This window comes from Hippopotamus amphibius, chromosome 6 (assembly GCF_030028045.1).
Source record: "Hippopotamus amphibius kiboko isolate mHipAmp2 chromosome 6, mHipAmp2.hap2, whole genome shotgun sequence".
Classification (NCBI taxonomy): domain Eukaryota; kingdom Metazoa; phylum Chordata; class Mammalia; order Artiodactyla; family Hippopotamidae; genus Hippopotamus; species Hippopotamus amphibius.
The window spans coordinates 88,541,942-88,555,350 of NC_080191.1; the positions used below are offsets into that span (position 1 = coordinate 88,541,942).

Consider the following 13,409-nt stretch of genomic DNA (forward strand, 5'->3'; position numbering starts at 1 on the left):
AAAAAAAAAAAAAGCCCAAACACACACATACTGTGTCCCTCCCCCCCATTAGGGAGAAGGTTCACATCTTTCTTACTGTAGACATGGCCGCCTTTTAAACTAGGCCCTATTGCTTGTTCTTACACCCTTAAGATGCCTCTCTCCCCTCACATGTTTATATCTCAACTACAAAAACAGAATTGCAAAGGGTGTATATAAAGATATGAGACTTTTCTTGCTCTTGTTATAGTAAAAACGACTCAAGGTGACTAAAGAACCATGAGAGTAAGAAAGGGGGAAATTACCTAATGAAAGGATGGAATGTCTGTTACCTGTCACTGCAACTGGCACCTACCCTAGGGACATGACACATGGAACAGTGGGACAGCATGTGCAGAGCCACTGCTCACACAGGATGCAGGAGGCATGTGGTTCCTGCACCCTTTCTTAATTACTAAATAGGAGAACCCAGTACTTAGATTCTATCCACTCTGAGGTATTAAATGCATAAAGAAAAGATTAGCTATGTTCAAGTAGCATGCAATAGAAATATTTTAACACAACATGGTTGTGTTAAGATCTTTAGAAATCAAAATATTTATTCACATAATTTTAAACTAAAGTCAAAGGTAATAAACCTTCCATGGTAATGATCTGAGTGCAAGTGATGCTGGCTTCCTTCACATTCACAACCTTCCTTTAGTTGTTCTTGAACAAGTCGATGCAGCTCTGCAGGAGGCAGACGTTGTTCCTGGCATGCTTTATTTCCAGTTCAGACATTACAGTCAGGTTCTTCTTTAATGCTGCCACTCTCTTTTGTTTGAAATTGATTAGCTCTTCTTTTGAAGATTCAGAAAGCTGTTCAAATTTCTGGCAGCATTCTTGCTGGTGAGCCTCAGCCAGCTTGACGTCTTTGCTTTTTAACCAGGCCTTATCCAATTCTCACAGTCAATGAGGGCTTTGGTGCGTCTGTATAAGAGATCCTTAGCAGCCTCTATGTTGAGCATGTAGTATTGGAGGAGTTCTGTAAGCTTTAAGTCTTCATCTGCGGAGACTCGACCCTCTACTTTCCTAAGTTTTTCGAATAGCTCAGCCACCTTCAATAGGTACTTTTTGATGACCGTAGGCTCTTCTAAAGCCAGGCTATGCAGGCAGGCTGGAGTGTGGATGTAATCGTCCGCTACATTTTTATGAATTCTGGTCATTCTGTCAGCCTTTGCACAGGAATCCTTGATCCTATTATAATAGTTAATGAGGAAATTCTTTTCTTGCTCAAAAAAGTCATCTACCTCCTTAACTCTCTTGGGTATTTTTCCGCCTAACACTTAGATCTTGGTCATATTCCAGGAAGACATGAAAATTGCGATCTTTACTGAGAACAGGGTGAGAGGAGAGCCGCTGAAGAAAGACTTCGTGGGAAGACACAGTCTTCTTAAAGACCGCGAGGTACTCAGCTTCCAGCTCTTGCTTCATCTTGGCAAATTCTTCTTTGGTCACAGATCCTTCGCCCTCTTCCAGTTTCTGCATCTTCTCTCAAGGGCCATCGAAGTCTGGCTTTGCAGGCGCGGGTGGAATAATAAGCCCAGCATAGTCTGTAGTTTCAATAAGAGTGTCACGTAGCCACAAAGTCTTCATGTTGCCTTGTAACAGAAAACTCCAGGCTCTGAAACGTGGGCAGCGTGGTCTTGGTGTGAACTGTAAATTTGACTTTATCTCTCTCACTGAGTGCATCAAGTATGTCAATCTGAAACGAGGGATCAACGTTCAGGTCCACTGATACAGACCTGAGCTTGCTGCGGTCCTCCTCCTGCTGCTGCAGCAACTCGGGAACCGCGGCCATGGCGACACGGGCCTAGAGCGGGGCCGCCTAGCTGTGCGAGGAGAGAAGTGGCTGGGCGGGCCTCCAGGGCTCCTCTCAGCAGCGGCCGCGGCCCCGCCTCCATCAGCCTCCCAGTCCAATGGCGGTGGGAGGCCTTGCGACCTTGAGGTAACTTTAGACAGTTAAATATGGAATAACTGTTTGCTTTGAAAATCTTCTTTCATCAATGACATAGTGTTGGCTATGGAAACCATCCACTAGGATCCACTCGAAGAGACACCAAGAAAAATATTTCAACAGTGATTTCAGCAGTTAAAAAAAAAAAAAAGTTTTTGGATATCTGAAGAATGATCAATGAATCTCTATAAAAGCTTTTTCTCCAGAACAAAATTAAAACAGAAGTATATGTTTGAAAGTAGTCTATTTTTTGGTCCAGTCTCAAATTCTGAGTGTATATGTTTTATTTTTTAAAAATTTCTATATTAACTTTATTGAGGTCATAACCATGTCCAGAATATTTCACAAGTCCTGATAAGTATGCTCCTGAGTAGCCTTGGAGACATTAATTTTACTTAACTTGAATGAGCTGCTACATCAGAGAACTAGAAGATGAAAACCCAGCTAAATGTTAACATAATCTGATCACTTAATCCATAAATTAACGATTGGAATCGTAAACCTAGGTTGTTACAAACATATCAACACAATTGAAATAGACATTGTTATTCATGCATTTTATAAAAATCATATAAAGCCTGAGTTTATAACAAAATAGCTTTGTATGAAATAAAAGTAATCAAATAAAAATTAGCAACAGAGTTAAAAGCTAATAGAAAAATAGCAATTAACTGATAGCTAACTAGCTAATAGGAAAAGAGCTAATAGCTGTGGATTCAGACAAGGTGAATTCAGTGTAAAGCTACTGATCCCTGCATATATTTTGTCATTCTTTACCATTCTGTACAACAACTTTTTGCTGGTTGTTACTTCAGCATTTTATGAACTCATCTTTGCATAGTAATCCTTTTAATCCTCTTATTTTCTGCTTTCCTACTTGTCATATGCCTTTTTTTTCACTGATAACTTTTTAAAATCATTTTCTAACTCATCCATGTCATTTTTTTTTTTCTAATCTTAAACTTACTTAAGAGTGGATTCACTGTTTTGACTACAGAAGATTCTTTTTAGTAGTGTGGACTAAGATGTGCATAAAAGATCACGGGTGACAACCAAGAAAAGTGAAGTTCTTGGCTACAATGTCAACACTTGGAAAGGGAAGACCAGGCTCTGCTCCAAAAACTTAACACTGGGCAACAAAACCCTGAGATAACCTTGGGAAGTACTGATACTAATTATCAAATTCCTTGAAAAGTTTCCAGAAAATTACTTGCTGCAGCTCTCAGTGAACACATATGTATATACATACACAATATATGTTTCTATACAGATTCAAACCTGTATGCAGGGTTTAAGTAGATAAATATTAAAGATTGGGATGATTCTGACATTCTGTCATAATTTAGTTACCTTCACTTGATAATGTTTAGCAATAAAAATATTTGACATTCATTACCTAGAATGTGTTATATTTACTGCAAATTTTTTGGTCTCCTTTATCATACTACATTTCCTTTATAAATTAAACATTTGAGCAAACCTGAAACTCTGTAATTTCTGTACATTAGATAGATTCAATCTTATCACTATAGCATAAAAATGCCTTATGTTTAACATAACTGCTAAACTATTGATTATAATGAGATATAATTCAAAAGTTTGATGTTATACCTGAAAATCAAGCAATTAGCATGGTGAATCTGGAAGTTAATGGCAATGATGATCAGTTAACACTCAAGAGAGAATGTAGATTCTCTGCACCTCAGTTTTTTCAACTAGAAAATGGAAAGAGCAGCTACCTCCTGTGTTGTGAGGATTAAATAATTTACAGATGAAAACATATTTAAAACAGCAGCCAAAACAAAATAAATAAACTACTGTTGGCTGATTTCAGCATGTTTTAAATTATAAGGCATTATATAGAAGGCACTAAAGGTACTGAGACTGACAAAAGAAGAAGAAAAGAAAGAGGAGGAGGAGGAGGAGGAAGAGAAGAGGAGATGGAAATGACATGCATGAGGTGAAAAGGGGGAGATGTAAAAGAATACCCTCTAGAATGGAGTAACTTTTAAGGTTCTTGCAAAGTTTACTAAGTCTTACCATTTCTTGTCCACTTCCATACCAGCAGTATGATTGTTTTAGAGTTCAGACGTAAGCACTATACATATATAATAAAATTTTGTATAACACTGTATCTTCTACAAAATTATGAACAATTTTTATGCTTGCATTAATATTTCACAGTCTGGGTGACTTAAGCATAACTTATGCCACTACCAGTTGTAACCAATTTTTTTTTCTGCCCAACAATATTTGTATATGAAAAGCAATCATATTTGTATCATTTTTCATAATAATAAATAATGAATCTCAATTAGAGAATCATCTCTAGGATATGAACTGCAGAGATAGAATGAGAGGTTTGTGCAATTTAAATAAGCTACCAGAAGACTTTATTTACGTATGTAAGAAAGAATCTCTGCATTAAACTTGAGAATAACTACTATGACACCATTGCAAAACCTGTGCAGGCCTATGCAGTGCACTTTGACAGTTTTGCTTTTAATCTGGTCTATCCATTTCCTGGAGTGATTTCCATCTTCTCTACACAGTGGTCCCTGGACCAGAAAACCCTGTAGGGATTACTCAATAGTCATTTTATCCTGTTCCACTGGTAGTAGTTAGTTCATTCTGCTGTTATGTCACTTATTTCATTGTATGCTAATTATTTGTTTATGTTTCTCTCTCTTAAATTAAAGCCCCTCAAAGTCCTGTGTATCTTTATCTTTCAGGACATTTCATAGTGCTTGTCGCATAGCAGACGTTTAAAAGTAGAAGTAGAGTTCTATAACTTCTTTTGCATTGATTCTAGGTCTCCATTTCATATTTTAAACCTCACCCACTCTTTTCCCCAAGTGTAGCTAAAAATAGAACTCCTGTGTAAACCTTCTATTTTATCTTTTATTTTTTACTCGCTTTAAATATATTGAAGTATAGTTGATTTACAATGTTGTGTTAATTACTGCTACACAGCAAAGTAACTCAGTTATACATGTATGTTATTTTTCATATTCTTTTCAATTGTGGTTTATCACAGGATATTGAATATGTTTCCATGTACTAAACAGTAGGCCTTTGTTGTTTATCCATCCTATATATAATAATTTGCATCTGTTAATCCCAGACTCCCAATACCTCCCTCTCCCCACCTCCCTTGGAAACCACACATTTGCTCTCTATGTCTGTGAGACCATTTCTCTTTTGTAGATATGTTCATTTGTGTCATATTTTAGATTCCACAGATAAGTGATATCATATGGTATTTGTCTTTTTCTTTCTGACTTACTTCACTTAGTATGATAATCTCTAGGTTCATCCATGTTGCTGAAAATAGCATTATTTCATTCAATTTTATGACTGAGTAATATGCCATATCTTTTTCATCTGTTGATGGACATTTAGCTTGTTTCCAAGTCTTGGCTATTGTAAATAGTGCTGCCTTGAACATAGAGGAGCATGTATCTCTTTGAATTATAGTTTTGTCTGAGTTTATGCCCAGGAGTGGAATTGCTGGATTATATACATGGTACTTCTATTTTTAGTTTTTTGAGGATCCTCCTTACTGTTTTCAATAGTGGTTGTACCAATTTATATTCCCACCAACAGTGTAGGAGGGTTTGCTTCTCTCTACACCCTCTTTAGCATTTATTCTTTGTAGACTTTTTAATGATGGCCATTTTGACCCGTGTAAGCCGGTACCTTATTGTACTTTTGATTTGCATTTCTCTAATAATTAGCAATGCTGAGTATCTTTTCATGTGCCTATTGGCCATCTGTATGTCTTCTTTGGAGAAATGTCTATTTAGGTCTTCCTCCCATTTTTTGATTGGGTTCTTTGTTTATTTTTATTGTTGAATTGTATGAGCTGTTTGTATATTTTAGAAATTAAGCTCTTATCAGTCACATCACTTTAGAGCTTCTTTTAATAATTGTTCTTTTTGAAATAAATTATGGATGAATAAGATAAAGGAAGGAATTGTTGATGTTAATGCAAAACAAAGTTAAATTCTAAATAATAACAATCTTAGGAAAATTTAAGATTAGAAAATAAACTTTCACAAGAATTCCATTCTCACATTTTTGTCTAATGTGGGGACTTGTGTAAACATTTATAACTTGCATCTATCCTTATATGTTTTCTGTTACCATAATATATAAACTTTTATAATGGATTCATCATTAAGAAATATCTTAAAACTAAAAATTATGGCTATTGTCTGTGTAATAGCCTCTTTAGCCTCTGAAGCCATAATTTAATAAGTATTTTAATTGGTTGTCCTGAATAATAAATAATAAGGAAATTATCATTCATTTATTTTGAAGGTAACATGCTGTTTTGTTGGTGTTATTCAGAGTGTTTTAGAATTTAGGTAAAATAAGTTGTTGGCTTTCATAAAATATTTTCTTAAAAATATATGAATGAGTAATTAAAAAAACATGTTACAATAGATATATAAAGGAAGAAAATGTTTGCATACAGAACAAATAGTTTTATTCAGAATTCAAAACACTGGAAAAAATAAAATGTATTGACCTACATAATATTGTATGAAGATAAAAAAAGTACAGGGAAAAACTATTCTAGCAATTTTTCCCTATAACTACATAATATTGTTTTTCCTTTGTAATCGATACCCTTTTAATTTCCAACTATTTAACTACTCTGTCCTCTTCCTACATGTCTATCCATCTATTGTTCTTATTATATGCTTCAGTTTTATCTGAAGTCTGGAAATTTTAAATATCTTTTTTTAAACTTGCACTATGGATTAAAGTATTTTTGCTATTCAAACTAGGATTATCTATCCCATGGCATAATATTAATCATTAAATGAAAGGATCACTTAGCTTAAGCTTCCTTTTAAATTAGAACTGAAGGTTGGCATGCATGCACACTTAGCCTGTTTAAATTTTATACATAAATAGAAAGTGATTTGATACTAACTTTTTATGGAAAGAACTTATTCATTACATATATTTACAACTAATTAACACCTATAGGGTTTTTCAGATTTGTATGTAAAGAGCTTGGAAGTCACCATCTTACCCTAACAACAAATTAAAAAATTAAGCAAAGTGTAAAACCAACAAGTCTTCTTGGATACATAGGAGATACAAGGACACGGGGCAAGCTACTGCCCCCAAGATTGGAGAGACAGATAGGTGAATACAGATGTTGTGCTCACAGGAACTGACTTACCAGCAGACACCTCTTGGGAATAGGTGCTGGGGTAGGAAAACTGAACATAGCCTGTACCTTGGTCTATCTGCCTTTTGCTTGATGAACAGGTGGGCAAGATTCATCCCAGATGCCCCAGTTTATGGTGCTGGAGCCTCTGAGTCCCACAGAAACACTTTGCTCCTGGATGGATGCCAAATGTTAGTTGCTAAATTGGGAACAAAATGCGGGACAATTTATGCTACCAGAATGCTGACATCACTCTGCACTCACTTTTTTACAGCTTCTTTTTGAACTGAAAACATTAATATTGGCAAAATTCAGAAGGAAAAGAGAAACCATCTTTCTCATATCAGGGAAAACCATCTGGACAGCTAAAATCTTATTCAGTTTTTGGTGTTTGATATTTAGATACTTTAGCATCCTGTAAGCCTACTTGGTAATTTTTGTATTAATTTTTTTTTCTGTTTTGTCTTTGAAACTTCTATTGCATCCAAAACATGTGGTCCAACACTATTCATTGAAGCATTCCATGTGTTAACAAATGTTTATTCATTACTGCCAAATAGAAGGACTTCTCCCTTTACTCACTTAATAATGCAAATTACAAAGGTAAGTCAAAAATTATCTGCACTCTGGCTGTCAAATTCATTTTAAATAACTTTTAGAAAAGACAAATACATCATTTTTCAACATAGTATCCTTGCTTTTCAATACACTTTGTCCAACTGTCAACAAACTTTTGTATTTTCTCATTAAAAAATGTTTTAGGCTGAGCTGTAAGCCACAAATGCACCGCTGCCTTCACTTCTTCATCAAAAGTGAAACTTCATCCTCATAGGGCTGCTTTCAGGGGACCAAACAGGTGAAAGTATGATGCAGCAAGATAAGGACTATAGGGAGGATGCTTTAACACCTAAAAATGAAGTTTTTGCAGAGTGCCCACAGTGTGGGCAGAAGTGTGCAGACATGTAAACCCTTAGATCACAAAAAACAAATCACTGCACACTGCTCTTTTTTTGTGCAAATCACAAGTAAGGCATCCATTTTTGCTCGCGCCACAGTTACAAATGAACTGATGTAACATGTTCACACCTGCACAGCAGTGACTGGGGAGACAGTAGCCTTGAACAGAAAGTGCTGATAAGACAGTGCAGCCAACAGAAGTTTTAATATAACTGGAGTGTGGATAATTTTGACTCACCCTCATATATATGACATTATTCATTTCCAGAATATTAGAAACTATTAGAGGTCATAAGTCAAACATACTAACTGCAAATCTAGTCACCTTAGCATATGAATTAAGTGGGGAAACTGAACAAAATTTGACTGGACAGAAGTGGGAAAGGAAGTCCAACGTGAAGAGGCAACATTTAAAAATATATACTCATGGGTAAATATAAACTGAGTGTGAGGTATCCAAATCCACCAGTTCAGCTTGGGATAGACATATGCACAAAGACATAGTAATACAAAGGTACTAAGTGTAAGTTTTCATTAGAAAACCATGATAAGGAGTCTAAAAATTATTTAGCACACCTGAAGATTTTAGAGCAAGAGAGTGACATTTTATTTCTTTGAAATGTCTTGATTGTCCCCCAGAAAAATTGAAAAATCTTTTTCAATGGAATGCCTTTGAACTTGCTTTCACAAACAAAGGTACGATGAAGAGAAGAAATATGAAGAGAAGTAAAACTAACACAGTACCTAACAAAACAATTCCTGTCAAGTATAACCAAAGGACACAATGCTGATGTTTTCCAGGAGATGTCTTAATTTCATAATAACTGAGAAAACTAAGAAGTGCTATTATATCCCTTTATTGAACCTAAGCAGAATCAAAAATAGAATCTTAATAAATCTGAGACAATATTGCTCAGAAGCATAATTGGGGTGAAAAGTCAGAATTTAAACAATACTTTTAGGAAGAAACTATAAGCATTAGCACACATCACAATAAGAAAGATAACATTGATTTAGATAAGTATAAAATAAGAATAAGAGATATCATCAGAGTGATTCATAGCTTTATGTAATGAAAAAGCATAAACAATATGTTGAATAAAGATCATTTTGGCCTAAATGTTATAGAATCAAAACACAGGAAAAAAAGATATAAAATCTGGGTATTTACTGAACTCTCTCTACGTTCCAGACACAATATTAGATTTTCATTTGCCCTATACAAAAACATTCAATATGGATATCATAATCTCCACAGTCAAGTTCATGAATTTAATTGGCAAGGATTTTATAGCTTGGATTGGATGTTTAAGAAGTAGGTAAGACTGCTTGCTTTATCTTGCTCTAAATTCAGTTTCACTATGTCATGATAATATGTTATATTATAGTTTACCTAATATAAACTTCTAAATTCATCAGATAATAATAATAGCTATTTTATCTCTCACACTTAGAATTTATAGTATTTTTTAAAATTATATTTGGCTCTTAAACCAATGAGGAAATGTTGAGAAAAGTGAAGTAATCAGAGAAAATAATTTGACCAAAGTCACCAGTATGAATGGTATTTATTAAAATAAAATTTGTTAAGTCCCATCATTAATTACTAACACTTTTGGTGGATGCTTATTCCTTCAGGTCAATTGAATGTATATGGATTGTAGTAAATTAAACTGTTTCCCCAAACCATAAAAAGTTAATATACCTTTTCCAACTGCTAAAACTAATGTCCATAACTACTATTTAATTGCTTAAGTGTGCTTTGAGACCAATGTATTCTAGCAACTGATGATGAAGATTTGCCCTCTTAATTCTTTTACAAAGACTCCTATTTCTAATTTTAGTATCTAGTTAGATAATAGAATTTAAAACTGGAGAGGTGGGGTGGTTGGAGTGTGGGGGGCAGTTACATCCCTATTGTTTGATCTCCTTGGCAGATTTTCTTTGCGTTACTTTGAAATCCCAGATAAGATATGCTTATATATATTTAATTATTTGTCATAGGATATATTGAGTGCCTTCAACATGTTAAACCCAAAATCAACTCAGACCCCTACTAATTTATTCCATCCCTGATGTCATCATTTTCACCTTTTCCAGTCGGCTGGGCCATATCTGACTTGTGAACTCTTGAATCCCTGCTGCCTAGCAGAGTATCTGATGCATAGCAAGAACTCAACAACTAAGTGCTACAAGCAGGAATGCATATTCAACTGACAGACATAAGAACCATCCTATTTTATATTCACATACCAACCAGTCTTTTTTAGGTGTATTTACATATAACATGTAATTTTCATACATACACATGTACTCTTACATGATGTACTAAAATTGCAATGTAGGTATTATCATTCCAACTTTTTCCAATGAATATTGATGCTGAGAGGAATTTGAAGGGTTGCTTGGTGTCTTACAGCCTGTGGGTAGCAAAGGCTGGAGTGCACTGGGAGTGCTGGAGTGCACTGGGAGTGCTACAGTGTTCATATTTACAGAGCAATAAGCTCAAGACATCATGGTATAGTAAAATTAGTGAATAATGCTATGTTGCTTTTATTAATCTATTCTAATGAACATATCATATAAAGGGTTACTATTATATTGAAGTTAGGTATTTATCACAGGTAAGCTGCACCTTCACCATCCTCATATCACAGTTTAGATTCTGTCTTGTGTTTTGCATAATATAGACTCATAGGACATAAAGCAAATGATTGCTAAATAAAGATTCTAAAGGATCCACAAGCACAGTTTTAATGGAATTTTTTTAAATTGATGAAATTAGAAACATATTAGAGCTCATGATTCATATTATATAATATCATTTATAAATAAGAATAAGTTAATAGAAATCCTCCCAGAAAATATGGTAAAGAAATTTATACTTTCAATGATGCTTTCTTAACTTGACCAAGTATTCAGTAGACTAAATCTTATACATTATTATTTATGTTGTAAAGCTTTTACTTTAAGAAATATGTTAAGAAAATTACAGTTAACAAAATAGTACCTACATCATTTGTTGACCATTTAAAAACATAATGAGCACAATGAGAAACTGGGGGAAGGGCATTTCATTACTCTTTACATAAGACATAAAAATGACTTTCAATTTCATTTTTAGCAACAGTGACACTCATTTAGAGTATCTTCATGACTTAAGGGCATGTGATAATAGGATGAATGAGCTGAAGAGAACTCTATCTTATTTTTATTTGGGAATATAAATGAAGAAAGAAATATATCCTGTCAGATAGGTAATAAATGTCACCCAGAGGCCACAGAATTTTGTTAAATAATTTGATTTTTTTAACTAAACACTATTCTCCAAATCTCTGATCAACTGATTAACCCAAGAAATATTTTGGGAAATACTGGAAAAATACAGTATAACATTGTATTTCTACTAAGGACTCAGCCCTTACCTCTACAGAATTCAAAATACATTATAGATTTTTACTTTCATGTAATCCATTTGCAAAGTTTTCTGTGCAATGTTACCCCATAGCAATAAATCCTTTTTACATGACTGTTCTCACCAGAGACAATGTAGTTTCAGCCATTTAAAGAAAATTCTGAATTGCTATATTAACATAAGTTCAAAAATATCACATAAATGCCCTGTAAGAAAATGGAGCATTGCATAGAATTTAAAATATGGAAGGTTGTTAATCTATGTCACCTTTAAGCATGTATTAACTTAAATAAAACCAGTGTCTTTGATAAGGATTTTAACTCTGGTAGAATTTTCAGTATCAAAAAGGATAATTGGCTTTATCTAACAAGTCAAAATGGAATCCCAGTCACACTGAGGCTGAAGAGATCATAGTGTTTGCTGTGGGGATATGGTAGATATAGTGATCAAGTTGAGGTCAGTGTGATTAAAATCCATTTCTTTATTTTCTTATAAAGGTTATGGAAGGAGTGCTAAGTGAACATGACAGTGCACAGAACAAAAGTATGGAATGGTGGAAGCCTGTTGTTGCCAGTTAATATGAATATAAAGCCTTGTCAAGAAGAATTTGTCAAGAACAGTTTCTGATAACAGTACATTGATCTTTGTAACTAAGCATAACTTTTCAGTACTGATGTTTTCAGGATAAATCTCTTGGTCCTATGAGCATTCTTCAAAACATTAACAAAAATGCAGTAACAACAACAATAAAAACAACAAAAGAGACCCCTACTTTTTCATAAACATGCACTAGATAAAAAGATCTAACAGGTCCATCTCTGTTAATAAATGTTGCTCTAAAGAGATCATGGTGCTGATAGTATAGGAAGAAGTAGGCTGTTGCCTTAAGATTATAAGTAAGAATAAATAACACAAATAATAGGTAATAGCTAAATTCATAAGCCCTAAGAATTTGAGATGAGGGAATATATTTAAATTAGAAAGCATACACATAGTCATTAAAAAATTGTAGTATAGTCAGACAGAGAAAGACAAACATAATATGATATCACTTATGTATGGAATCTAAAAAAATGATGCAAATGAACTTATTTACAAAATGGAAACAGACTCACATGACTTAGAAAACAAACTTACTGTTGCTAAAGGGAAAGCTGGGGGGGGATAAATTAGGAATTTGGGATTAACATATACACAGCCTACTATATATAAAATAGATAACCAACAAGGATCTACTGAATATTCTGTAATAACCTAAATGGTAAAATAATTAGAAAAAGAATAAATATATGTATAGGTATAACTAAATCACTTTGCTGTATACCTGAAACTAACACAACGTTGTAAATCAACTATACTCCAATATAAAATAAGAATTACAAAAGTAAAAAAATAAAATGAAACAAACATTAAATATAAGCCCTTCTTAAAAAAGTATAGTGAGAATAAGATTATCATGAAGAACAGGGGAATCAGTTTATATTGTTCATTAGCTGCAAAATCTTTGTGTGGATTTTGATCTACCATAGATCTATCTTTTGGAAATTAGAGAAATTTCTCAATAGTTTCTGGTCTACAGTAGTAAGTGACAAAAGAAGAGATTTAGTAACAAATAAAATATATATATTGCTAATTATTTTGATTCAATACACACAAAATTTTTTCAAATGCACTAGGTCAATGATTATACAGGTGGCAGGAAAAATAATGGAAAAAGGCCTTTGCATGTGTTTGGGTTGGGAGCAAATGAGAAAGAGATTTCCAGATGGAGAATCATAGAAGAAAATAAAGGAAGATGTTATGGGTGAAACTGTTTACTGCCAAAATTTATATGTTGAAGTATAAGTCCCCTCTACCTCAGATAGGTCACAAAT

The 13,409-nt window shown here is 33.9% G+C and overlaps 1 pseudogene; it reads right to left on the minus strand.

Annotated features, from left to right (window-relative positions):
- Window positions 1–616: 616 nt before the first annotated feature.
- On the minus strand, window positions 617–1,854 carry LOC130855651 (sorting nexin-5-like; annotated as a pseudogene).
- Window positions 1,855–13,409: the final 11,555 nt, after the last annotated feature.